Consider the following 13518-nt stretch of genomic DNA (forward strand, 5'->3'; position numbering starts at 1 on the left):
GTATTCGGTTTCCAAATAGCACGTATTCTTAAATATAAAAGTTTGTTGAGTGAAAGCTACACGTAAAAAAGTTGTTCGCATTCCTAATAGCTCGTGGTGCACTTTCACGTGTGAAATTATACGTGGATAAGCGTATTAAACGTACGCATACTCGCAAAGTACTTTCGCGTGAAAAAATACACGCATAAATGGAGGTGATGGTCTGATCCGTAAACGACACGCACATATGCGTGCGAAAAATGTGTGATCATTACAGCGACGGGATCCTAATACGTTAAAGCAACCGGTAAGTAATAAGCGCTCATTCGCATGCACAGACTAGTAGATGACAATAAATGGTCGTATCTTAGCTAAACGCGTGAATGTGTAAACGCGTGAAATCGTAATGGTGGATTGACACGTATTCTGTACTGGAGGCACACAAACGCGTGCGCGATATTACATGTTAAAGCGTTAAAATAAGTCTATACAGGTAGGAAACGCACATTTGCGTGCGCGAGAAATGCATGAATATTCGCGTGAAATCATAGTGGTGGATTGACACGTATTCTATACAGGAGGCGCACAATCGCGTCCGTGAAAATACATATTGAAGCGTTCAAGTGAGTCTATGGAAGTAGCAAACGTGCGTTTGCGTGCGCAAAAATCGCATGAAACTTCGGATACGTGAAAAGTCAGACGCTCTCTTACCTGCTGTTCAGAATAAGCGCATATGATCGCAAAGTTGCTACAAGTCTCGAGGGGGCGCCATTATGCGTCCTCTCTGTTGTTATATCTGTTGCTAAGGTAGCAGATATCACAGAAAGTCCTTTCTCCATGTTTAGTCGCGTGTTCACTGGCGGCCATATTATAATGGAGTGAACATGCCGTAAAGATATATGGCGAGTCACATAAAGTAAAGTAGTAAGTATTAAACTAAGGTCTGCACATCAAGGACTTTTGATGTTAATGTATTAAAAATGTCAGAAAGGCAGAGTTAAAGAGAAAAGCTTCTGTAAAAATATATCGAATGATGTCATAGTTAGAAAGGCCTTAATATATGATAGTGTGAATAGGAGGGTAGAAATGTTACTCTACATTATAGTTACAACTAAATTGTTGCTATAAAAAGGACACCATTTCATTATCAGAATTAAGTCAAAATACTGTGGAGTTGAATTTGCAAATTATTTTCGCCTCAGCTTGTCTGAGTCTCTTTTCTCTGTCACCTCCACGTCTTCCGAGGGTTACTTTTTGAAGGCCAATGAACTTTAGGTCAGCTTTATTATCCAATTGATGTTTCTCTTGCCAATGACAAGCAAGAGGAAGTCTAGGGTCCTGGCTTCCAATTTTAGCAAGATGTTCACGTACCCTAGTCCTGAGTTCCCTGATGGTGCTTCCAATGTATACTAATTTGCATACACATATAATCGTGTAAACCACATATTTCGTCCTACAATTTATAGGTTGCTCGAGCTTTACAGTCTTATTGTTGCTGCTCTTGAAACAATCAGTTTTTTCATGTTCATGTTTGCAAATGGTGCAAGTTCCACATTTCCTGAAGCCATTAGTGGGTTGTAACCAATTGGATGTTCCCTCTGTTAGGTCTGGTAAGTCTGAAGGACTTAGTTTGTTTTTGAGTGTCTGTGCTCTCTTAAAGATGATTCTTGGTTTGCCGTCAATAAAGTTAGTAATGTGGTCATCCAATTTCAAAAGATGCCAGTGTTTGGCCAAAATCTTTCTCACATGTTTATGATCGTTTCCAAATTTAGTAATGAATCCTATAGTAGGTGGCTCCAAAGATTTGTTCTTAATAGCCAGAGTCTGTTCCTGAGTTAGTTGCAGACTTCTATCCAATGCCTTGGTAACACATTTATTTGAATATCCTCTTGCCAAAAATCTTGATTGTAGGAGCCTGCATTCTTTCTCAAAGTGTTCTTTGGTCTGACAGTTTCTTCTTGCTCTTGTAAATTCTCCTGCTGGTATGTTGAGAATCGTTGTTCGATGATGGCAACTAGTAGAATGTAAGGTAGCGTTGACCTCCGTAGGTTTACGAAATGTGTGTGTTCTTATCTGGTTCTGTTCAATATATATAGTAAGGTCCAAAAAATCAATGCTATTTGCATCGCAGACACCAGTGAATTGAATACCCATTTCATTAACATTGATTCTGTTTAGAAATGCCGCAAATTCTAATTCTGTGCCTTTCCATAGTATCAACACATCGTCAATATATCTTAACCAATATACAAGATCCTTCTGATACACTTTATCATTGTATATAACTGAATCCTCAAAAAGTCCCATAAAGAGGTTTGCTAGGGCTGGGGCATATTTAGTGCCCATAGCAACCCCTCTAGTTTGTCTATAGAAGACATTGTTAAAATTGAAGATGATACATTGTAAGGATAGCTCTAACATTTCTTTGATCATTGCAATTTGGTGGTACATCGAGGCTGACTCCTCCCTGAAGGTATAATCAATAGTTTTCAGAGCCCATATATGTTGAATCGAAGTATATAGTGCTTTCACATCCATGGTTGCTAGAAGGCAATCTTGTTCCCAGTTCCAAGATTGTAGCTTAGTGATGACATCTGTAGTGTCCTTAAGGTATGCCTTTAGTTGGATGGCCCTGGGTCTCAGAATATTATCCAGATACTGTGAGATATTCTCTGTTGCCCATCCAATCCCGCTGACAATAGGGCGGCCCTCTCGTATTGAATCATATTGCTTGTGGATTTTAGGTAAGAAGTATGTTATTGGTATAGTCGGGTTTTTGATTGTAAGAAAGCTCTTTTCATTGTCTGAAATAAGACCTTTTTGATGCCATTCCAGAATCTTAAGTTCCAATTTCTGTGCAATCTCATTTGTAGGGTTAACTGGTAATTTCTCATAACAACCTGGGGTGTTGAGGTGATTATTAGCCATTTTCAAGTATTTGTCTCGGTCCATAACCACGATGTTCCCTCCCTTATCCGCTTCTTTGATCATTATTGATCGGTTGGTTTCCAATTGATGTAAAGCTTCTTGTTCTCTAAGGGTGAGATTGGGTTTTGTTTTTGATTGTAGATTCCTATGATCCATTTTATACAGATCTTGAGATACTGCCTTGTAGAAGGTGTCAATGACATTGTCAGTTGCTAATTGGGGTACAAATTTAAATGTAAGTTTCAGCTCTTTCATTGATGAGGAATCAGGTTGCACATTCAAGTCTCTTAATAAATTAGTGATGTCATAGTCCATAGGTTCTGCTATTGATCTGAGTAGATGAATATCTTCAATCTCTTTAATGCTCAGTTCACTTGGAATGACTTTCGGTTGATGTGCGTACATGCCTGGTGCATTTGTGGCAAAAAACATTTTAAGTTTCAATTTTCGAACAAACTTGAAAAGATCAATATGTAGGTCTGTCTCGTTATGCTTTGTAGATAGCGCAAAAGAAAGTCCTTTGTTAAGAAGCCTGCTCTCTTCAGATGAAATCGATCTAGATGATAAATTGAGAATCAGGTTTGGCCCTATTTCACTCTGTTCGCTTCTCTTGAAGTTGCTCTTGTAAGCCTTTTGTTTACATTTTCTTGTGATTCTTGACTGGTTAGATCTTGAACCCCCCCTCCTTCCTCTCCTCTTGGTGTGCTGGGTGTTGCTCCAATGTTCTGTGGTAACTGAAAACGGACCTGTTTCAATATAGGATTTCTATTACCTTTTTTATATCTCTTGATTTGATTCATGAATCCCGAGGTTGATCTTCCACTTGAACTCGCTTTTACCCCTGATATATCAGTTGTATTAGTTGGTTCTTCTGTATTCTGTGTTTCACCTTCCGAATCTGCATCTGAACTGGCCGCTGATGTATTGGGTGTACTGGTTTTGGACCCGAATTTCGTCGTGGAGTTATATTTCGCCTGAAAGGTATATACCCTATCATCTTGGTAATCTCTTTCATCCCGATAGTGTTTCCTCAGTTTTCTCAGTTTTACTTCATCTTGATAATTCTTTAAAATGTTGTGCATGGTATTATAATTTTTCTCCTTTGTTGATTCTTGTGATTTTTTATCTGCAATTTCTTTTTTGGTTTTATCAATTAGTTCGATCGTCCTCTTGTGTTCTCGTGTTGCGTGTTCACTTAGAAGTTCTAGCATCTTCTGGGAACTTCCATTCAGGTTTTGTTCCCACATCTCTGCTAAATCATTATCCAAATCATTGTTGAAATTGGGGAAGATCAAAATGCGTAATCCTCTGGGTATTAGTTCATTTTTAGTATAATTTTCCAGGGAGACTATCTCCCAGTATTTATCGATATCTTTTTTAGATAGTCGTTCCAATTTAAAGAATAGTGCTCTCAAATCCTCGTGCTTCTGTATGGGGTTAAAGAATGCATGTTTATTGCTGCCCTTAGGTGTAAAGAGATTTGCCGTTTCTTCCTGTCTGTTCCTAAGGTATTCCGCCATTACGTTCTATGTGATGTCTGCCGTTGACCACAACCAAAGTAAATATGTTCTTCAAAACCCTTGGCTTAGCAGGTTTGGTCTAAACTGGCGACATCTTATAGTGGTGAAAAAATGAATGAAAATCGTTGGTACAATCAGTACATAAGTCCATAGAGTCGCGTCTCACCAGGTCTGGGGTTTAGCCAAGTACAAGACCCCTTGCAAAATAGTGTAAAGTATAAGTGACCTGGAAAGAGACTGTGCCTGATTCTTGCAAAAAATATTTTTATTTCTCAGAAAAATTGCCCTTAAAATTGATGACACGTGTTTCGGTCCTCCAAGGACCTTTTTCAAATCAGGGCTATTGATTAGTCTTAACATCATATAGTCATAAAAAAGGAAACATAAACAAATAGTCACATTGGTAGACATGTGAATATATCCAAAAATAAAGTAATGATGTAGATATTAAGATTAAATATGCATTGAAAGAAAACATTTTTTGATAAAATACACAAACACAAAAGTACACGGAAGTTAGAAATAAAAAGCCAGATAATAAATGGATGGGGAATAGGGGTTGGAGAAAGCAGGGTTGAGATTCGGAGAGAGATAGATACAAAATCTAAGTTAGTTGTGATACATGATCCATTTACAAATCAAAAAATTGTTATGGTCATTAAAATTCTTTCATGTCTCAGAATACATGTAGAAGCATGTTACCTTGTAGTCATGTAAGATGCCCCTGTCACATAATGTGAAAAATGAGCTTCCATATGTCAAAGGGGTAAATCCCTGTAGATAAAAAATCATATCATGAATAAACTCTTGTCTTACCCTAATATGAAACTCAAGTAGTGAAAAATGCAATTAGTATTCGGTTTCCAAATAGCACGTATTCTTAAATATAAAAGTTTGTTGAGTGAAAGCTACACGTAAAAAAGTTGGTCGCATTCCTAATAGCTCGTGGTGCACTTTCGCGTGTGAAATTATACGTGGATAAGCGTATTACACGTACGCATACTCGCAAAGTACTTTCGCGTGAAAAAATACACGCATAAATGGAGGTGATAGTCTGATCCGTAAACGACACGCACATATGCGTGCAAAAAATGTGCGATCATTACAGTGACGGGATCCTAATACGTTAAAGCAACCGGTAAGTAATAAGCGCTCGTACGCTCTAACCAGTCAAGAATCACAAGAAAATGTAAACAAAAGGCTTACAAGAGCAACTTCAAGAGAAGCGAACAGAGTGAAAAAGGGCCAAACCTGATTCTCAATTTATCATCTATACCGATTTCATCTGAAGAGAGCAGGCTTCTTAAGAAAGGACTTTCTTTTGCGCCATCTACAAACCATAACGAGACAGACCTACATATTGATCTTTTCAAGTTTGTTCGAAAATTGAAACTAAAAAAGTTTTTTGCCACAAAGGCACCAGGCATGTACGCACATAAACCGAAAGTCATTCTAAGTGAACTGAGCATTAAAGAGATTGAAGATATTCACCTACTCAGATCAATCACAGAACCTATGGACTATGACATCAGTAATGTATTAAGAGACTTGAATGTGCAACCTGATTCCTTATCAATGAAAGAGCTGAAACCTACATCTAAATTTGTACACCAATTAGCAACTAACAATGTCATTGACACCTTCTACAAGGCAATATCTCAAGATCTGTACAAAATGGATCATAGGAATCTACAATCAAAAACAAAACCCAATCTCACCTTTAGAGAACAAGAAGCTTTACATCAATTGGAAACCGAACGATCAATAATTATCAAGGAAGCGGATAAGGGAGGGAACATCGTGGTTATGGACCGAGACAAATACTTGAAAATGGCTAATAATCACCTCAACACCCCAGGTTGTTATGAGAAATTACCAGTTAACCCTACAAATGAGATTGCACAGAAATTGGAACTTAAGATTATGGAATGGCATCGAAAAGGTCTTATTTCAGACAATGAAAAGAGCCTTCTTACAATCAAAAACCCAACTATACGAATAATATACTTCTTACCTTAAATCCGCAAGCAATATGATTCAATACCAGAGGGCCGCCCTATTGTCAGCGGGATTGGTTGGGCAACAGAGAATATCTCACAGTATCTGCATAATATTCTGAGACCCAGGGCCATCCAACTAAAGGCATACCTTAAGGACACTACAGATGTCATCAATAAGGTATAATCTTGGAACTGCGAACAAGATTGCCTTCTAGCAACCATGGATGTGAAAGCACTATGTACTTCGATTCAACATACATGGGCTCTGAAAACTATTGATTATACCTTCAGGGAGGAGTCAGCCTCGATGTACCACCAAATTGCAATGATCAAAGAAATGTTAGAGCTATCCTTACAATGTAACATCTTCAATTTTAACAATGTCTTCAATAGACAAACTAGAGGGGTTGCTATGGGCACTAAATATGCCCCAGCCCTAGCAAACCTCTTTATGGGACGTTTTGAGGATTCAGTTATATACAATGATAAAGTTTATCAGAAGGATCTTGTATATTGGTTAAGATATATTGACGATGTGTTGATACCATGGAAAGGCACAGAATTAGAATTTACGGCATTTCTAAACAGAATCAATGATAATGAAATGGGTATTCAATTCACTGGTGTCTGCGATGCAAATAGCATTGATTTTTTGGACCGACCTTACTATATATATTGAGCAGAACCAGATAAGAACACGCACATTTCGTAAACCTACGGAGGTCAACGCTACCTTACATGCTACTAGTTTCCATCATCGAACAACGATTCTCAACATACCAGCAGGAGAATTTACAAGAGCAAGAAGAAACTGTCAGACCAAAGAACACTTTGAGAAAGAATGCAGGCTTCTACAATCAAGATTTTTGGCAAGAGGATATTCAAATAAATGTGTTACCAAGGCAGTGGATAGAAGTCTGCAACTAACTCAGGAACAGACTCTGGCTATTAAGAACAAATCTTTGGAGCCACCTACTATAGGATTCATTACTAAATTTGGAAACGATCATAAACATGTGAGAAAGATTTTGGCCAAACACTGGCATCTTTTGAAATTGGATGACCACATTTCTAACTTTATTGACGACAAACCAAGAATCATCTTTAAGAGAGCACAGACATTCAAAAACAAACTAAGTCCTTCAGACTTACCAGACCTAACAGAGGGAACATCCAATTGGTTACAACCCACTAATGGCTTCAGGAAATGTGGAACTTGCACCATTTGCCAACATGCACATGAAAAAACTGATTGTTTCAAGAGCAGCAACAATAAGACTGTAAAGATCGAGCAACCTATAAATTGTAGGACGAAATATGTGGTTTACGCGATTATATGTGTATGCAAATTAGTATACATTGGAAGCACCATCAGGGAACCCAGGACTAGGGTACGTGAACATCTTGCTAAAATTGGAAGCCAGGACCCTAGACTTCCTCTTGCTTGTCATTGGCAAGAGAAACATCAATTGGATAATAAAGCTGACCTAAAGTTCATTGGCCTTCAAAAAGTAACCCTCGGAAGATGTGGAGGTGACAGAGAAAAGAGGCTCAGACAAGCTGAGGTGAAAATAATTTGCAAATTCAACTCCACAGTATTTGGACTTAATTCTGATAATGAAATGGTGTCCTTTTTATAGCAACAATTTAGTTGTAACTATAATGTAGAGTAACATTTCTACCTTCCTATTCACACTATCATATATTAAGGCCTTTCCAACTATGACATCATTCGATATATTTTTACAGAAGCTTTTCTCTTTAACTCTGCCTTTCTGACATTTTTAATACATTAACATCAAAAGTCCTTGATGTGCAGACCTTAGTTTAATACTTACTACTTTACTTTATGTGACTCGCCATATATCTTCACGGCATGTTCACTCCATTATAATATGGCCGCCAGTGAACACGCGACTAAACATGGAGAAAGGACTTTCTGTGATATCTGCTACCTTAGCAACAGATATAACAACAGAGAGGACGCATAATGGCGCCCCCTCGAGACTTGTAGCAACTTTGCCATCATACGCGCTTATTCTGAACAGCAGGTAAGAGAGCCTCTGACTTTTCACGTATCCGAAGTTTCATGCGATTTTTGCGCACGCGAACGCACGTTTGTTACTTCCATAGACTCACTTGAACACTTCAATATGTATTTTCGCGCACGCGATTGTGCGCCTCCTGTATAGAATACGTGTCAATCCACCACTACGATTTCACGCGAAGATTCATGCCTTTCTCGCGCACGCGAATGTGCGTTTCCTACCTGTATAGACTTATTTTAACGCTTTAACATGTAATATCGCGCACGCGTTTGTGCGCCTCCAGTACAGAATACGTGTCAATCCACCATTACGATTTCACGCGTTTACACATTCACGCGTTTAGCTAAGATACAAAAATGTATTGTGATCTACTAGTGTTTGCATGCGTACAAGCGCTTATTACTTACCGGTTGCTTTAACGTATTAGGATCCCGTCACTGTAATGATCACACATTTTTCGCACGCATATGTGCGTGTCGTTTACGGATCAGACCATCACCTCCATTTATGCGTGTATTTTTTCACGCGAAAGTGCTTTGCGAGTATGCGTACGTGTAATACGCTTATCCACGTATTATAATCTCACACGCGAAAGTGCACTACGAGCTATTAGGAATGCGAACAACTTTTTTACGTGTAGCTTTCACACAACAAATTTTGATATTTAAGAATACGTGCTATTTGGAAACCGAATACTAATTGCATTTTTCACTACTTGAGTTTCATATTAGGGTAAGACAAGAGTTTATTCATGATATGATTTTTTATCTACAGGGATTTACCCCTTTGACACATGGAAGCTCATTTTTCACATTATGTGACAGGGGCATTTTACATGTGTACAAGGTAAAATGCTTCTACATGTATTCTGAGACATGAAAGAATTTTAATGATCATAACAATTTTTTGATTTGTAAATGGATCATGTATCACAACTAACTTAGATTTTGTATCTATCTCTCTCCGAATCTCAACCCTGCTTTCTCCAACCCCTATTCCCCATCCATTTATTATCTGGCTTTTTATTTCTAACTTCCGTGTACTTTTGTGTTTGTGTATTTTATCAAAAAATGTTTTCTTTCAATGCATATTTAATATTAATATCTACATCATTACTTTATTTTTGGATATATTCACATGTCTACCAATGTGACTATTTGTTTATGTTTCCTTTTTTATGACTATATGATGTTAAGACTAATCAATAGCCCTGATTTGAAAAAGGTCCTTGGAGGACCGAAACACGTGTCATCAATTTTAAGGGCAATTTTTCTGAGAAATAAAAATATTTTTTGCAAGAATCAGGCGCAGTCTCTTTCCAGGTCACTTATACTTTACACTATTTTGCAAGGGGTCTTGTACTTGGCTAAACCCCAGACCTGGTGAGACGCGACTCTATGGACTTATGTACTGATTGTACCAATGATTTTAATTCATTTTTTCACCACTATAAGATGTCGACAGTTTAGACCAAACCTGCTAAGCCAAGGGTTTTGAAGAACATATTTACTTTGGTTGTGGTCAATGGCAGACATCACATAGAACGTAATGGCGGAATACATTAGGAACAGACAGGAAGAAACGGCAAATCTCTTTACACCTAAGGGCAGCAATAAACAAGCATTCTTTAACCCCATACAGAAGCACGAGGATTTGAGAGCACTATTCTTTAAATTGGAAAGACTATCTAAAAAAGAAATCGATAAATACTGGGAGATAGTCTCCCTGGAAAATTATACTAAAAATGAATGGAAGTTCCCAGAAGATGCTAGAACTTCTAATTGAACACGCAACTCGGGAATACAAGAGGACGATCGAACTAATTGATAAAAACCAAAAAAGAAATTGCAGATAAAAAATCACAAGAATCAACAAAGGAGATAAATTATAATACCATGCACAACATTTTAAAGAATTATCGAGATGAAGTAAAACTGAGAAAACTGAGGAAACACTATCGGGACGGAAGAGATTACCAAGATGATAGGGTATATACCTTTCAGGTGAAATATAACTCCACGACGAAATTCGGGTCCTAAACCAGTACACCCAATACATCATCGGCCAGTTCGGATGCAGATTCGGAAGGTGAAATACAGAATACAGAAGAACCAACTAATACAACTGATATATCAGGGGTAAAAGCGAGTTCAAGTGGAAATTCAACCTCGGGATTCATGAATCAAATCAAGAGATATAAAAAAGGTAATAGAAATCCTATATTGAAACAGGTCCGTTTTCAGTTGCCACAGAACATTGGAGCAACACCCAGCACACCAGGAGGAGATGAAGGAGGGGGGGTTCAAGATCTAACCAGTCAAGAATCACAAGAAAATGTAAACAAAAGGCTTACAAGAGCAACTTCAAGAGAAGCGAACAGAGTGAAATAGGGCCAAACCTGATTCTCAATTTATCATCTAGACCGATTTCATCTGAAGAGAGCAGGCTTCTTAACAAAGGACTTTCTTTTGCACCATCTACAAACCATAACGAGACAGACCTACATATTGATCTTTTCAAGTTTGTTCGAAAATTGCAACTAAAAAGGTTTTTTGCCACAAAGGCACCAGACATGTACGCACATCAACGGAAAGTCATTCCAAGTGAATTGAGCATCAAAGAGATTGAAGATATTCACCTACTCAGATCAATCGCAGAACCTATGGACTATGACATCACTAATGTATTAAGAGACTTGAATGTGCAACCTGATTCCTTATTAATGAAAGAGCTGAAACCTACATCTAAATTTGTACCCCAATTAGCAACTGACAATGTCATTCACACCTTCTACAAGGCAGTATCTCAAGATCTGTATAAAATGGATCAAAGGAATCTACAATCAAAAACAAAACCCAATCTCACCCTTAGAGAACAAGAAGCTTTACATCATATGGAAACCGACCGATCAATAATTATCAAGGAAGCGGATAAGGGAGGGAACATCGTGGTTATGGACCGAGACAAATACTTGAAAATGGCTAATAATCACCTCAACACCCCAGGTTGTTATGAGAAATTACCAGTTAACCCTACAAATGAGATTGCACAGAAATTGGGACTTAAGATTCTGGAATGGCATCAAAAAGGTCTTATTTCAGACAATGAAAAGAGCTTTCTTACAATCAAAAACCCGACTATACCAATAATATACTTCTTACCTAAAATCCACAAGCAATATGATTCAATACCAGAGGGCCGCCCTATTGTCAGCGGGATTGATTGGGCAACAGAGAATATCTTTCAGTATCTGGATAATATTCTGAGACCCAGGGCCATCCAACTAAAGGCATACCTTAAGGACACTACAGATGTCATCACTAAGCTACAATCTTGGAACTGGGAACAAGCTTGCCTTCTAGCAACCATGGATGTGAAAACACTATATACTTCGATTCAACATACATGGGCTCTGAAAACTATTGATCATACCTTCAGGGAGGAGTCAGCCTCGATGTACCACCAAATTGCAATGATCAAAGAAATGTTAGAGCTATCCTTACAATGTAACATCTTCAATTTTAACAAAGCCTTCTACAGACAAACTAGAGGGGTTGCTATGGGCACTAAATATGCCCCAGCCCTAGCAAACCTCTTTATGGGACTTTTTGAGGATTCAGTTATATACAAGGATAAAGTGTATCAGAAGGATCTTGTATATTGGTTAAGATATATTGACGATGTGTTGATACTATGGAAAGGCACAGAATTAGAATTTACAGCATTTCTAAACAGAATCAATGTTAATGAAATGGGTATTCAATTCACTGGTGTCTGCGATGCAAATAGCATTGATTTTTTGGACCTTACTATATATATTGAACAGAACCAGATAAGAACACGCACATTTCGTAAACCTACGGAGGTCAACGCTACCTTACATGCTACTAGTTGCCATCATCAAACAACGATTCTCAACATACCAGCAGGAGAATTTACAAGAGCAAGAAGAAACTGTCAGACCAAAGAACACTTTGAGAAAGAATGCAGGCTTCTACAATCAAGATTTTTGGCAAGAGGATATTCAAATAAATGTGTTACCAAGGCATTGGATAGAAGTCTGCAACTAACTCAGGAACAGACTCTGGCTATTAAGAACAAATCTTTGGAGCCACCTACTATAGGATTCATTACTCAATTTGGAAACGATCATAAATATGTGAGAAAGATTTTGGCCAAACACTTGCATCTTTTGAAATTGGATGACCACATTTCTAACTTTATTGACGACAAACCAAGAATCATCTTTAAGAGAGCACAGACACTCAAAAACAAACTAAGTCCTTCAGACTTACCATACCTAACAGAGGGAACATCCAATTGGTTACAACCCACTAATGGCTTCAGGAAATGTGGAACTTGCACCATTTGCAAACATGCACATGAAAAAACTGATTGTTTCAAGAGCAGCAACAATAAGACTGTAAAGATCGAGCAACCTATAAATTGTAGGACGAAATATGTGGTTTACGCGATTATATGTGTATGCAAATTAGTATACATTGGAAGCACCATCAGGGAACTCAGGACTAGGGTACGTGAACATCTTGCTAAAATTGGAAGCCAGGACCCTAGACTTCCTCTTGCTTGTCATTGGCAAGAGAAACATCAATTGGATAATAAAGCTGACCTAAAGTTCATTGGCCTTCAAAAAGTAACCCTCGGAAGACGTGGAGGTGACAGAGAAAAGAGACTCAGACAAGCTGAGGCAAAAATAATTTGCAAATTCAACTCCACAGTATTTGGACTTAATTCTGATAATGAAATAGTGTCCTTTTTATAGCAACAATTTAGTTGTAACTATAATGTAGAGTAACATTTCTACCTTCCTATTCACACTATCATATATTAAGGCCTTTCTAACTATGACATCATTCGATATATTTTTACAGAAGCGTTTCTCTTTAACTCTGCCTTTCTGACATTTTTAATACATTAACATCAAAAGTTCTTGATGTGCAGACCTTAGTTTAATACTTACTACTTTACTTTATGTGACTCGCCATATATCTTTACGGCATGTTCACTCCATTATAATATGGC

Source organism: Ambystoma mexicanum, chromosome 11 (genome assembly GCF_040938575.1).
Source record: "Ambystoma mexicanum isolate Mex_15411 chromosome 11, UKY_AmexF1_1, whole genome shotgun sequence".
NCBI lineage: Eukaryota > Metazoa > Chordata > Amphibia > Caudata > Ambystomatidae > Ambystoma > Ambystoma mexicanum.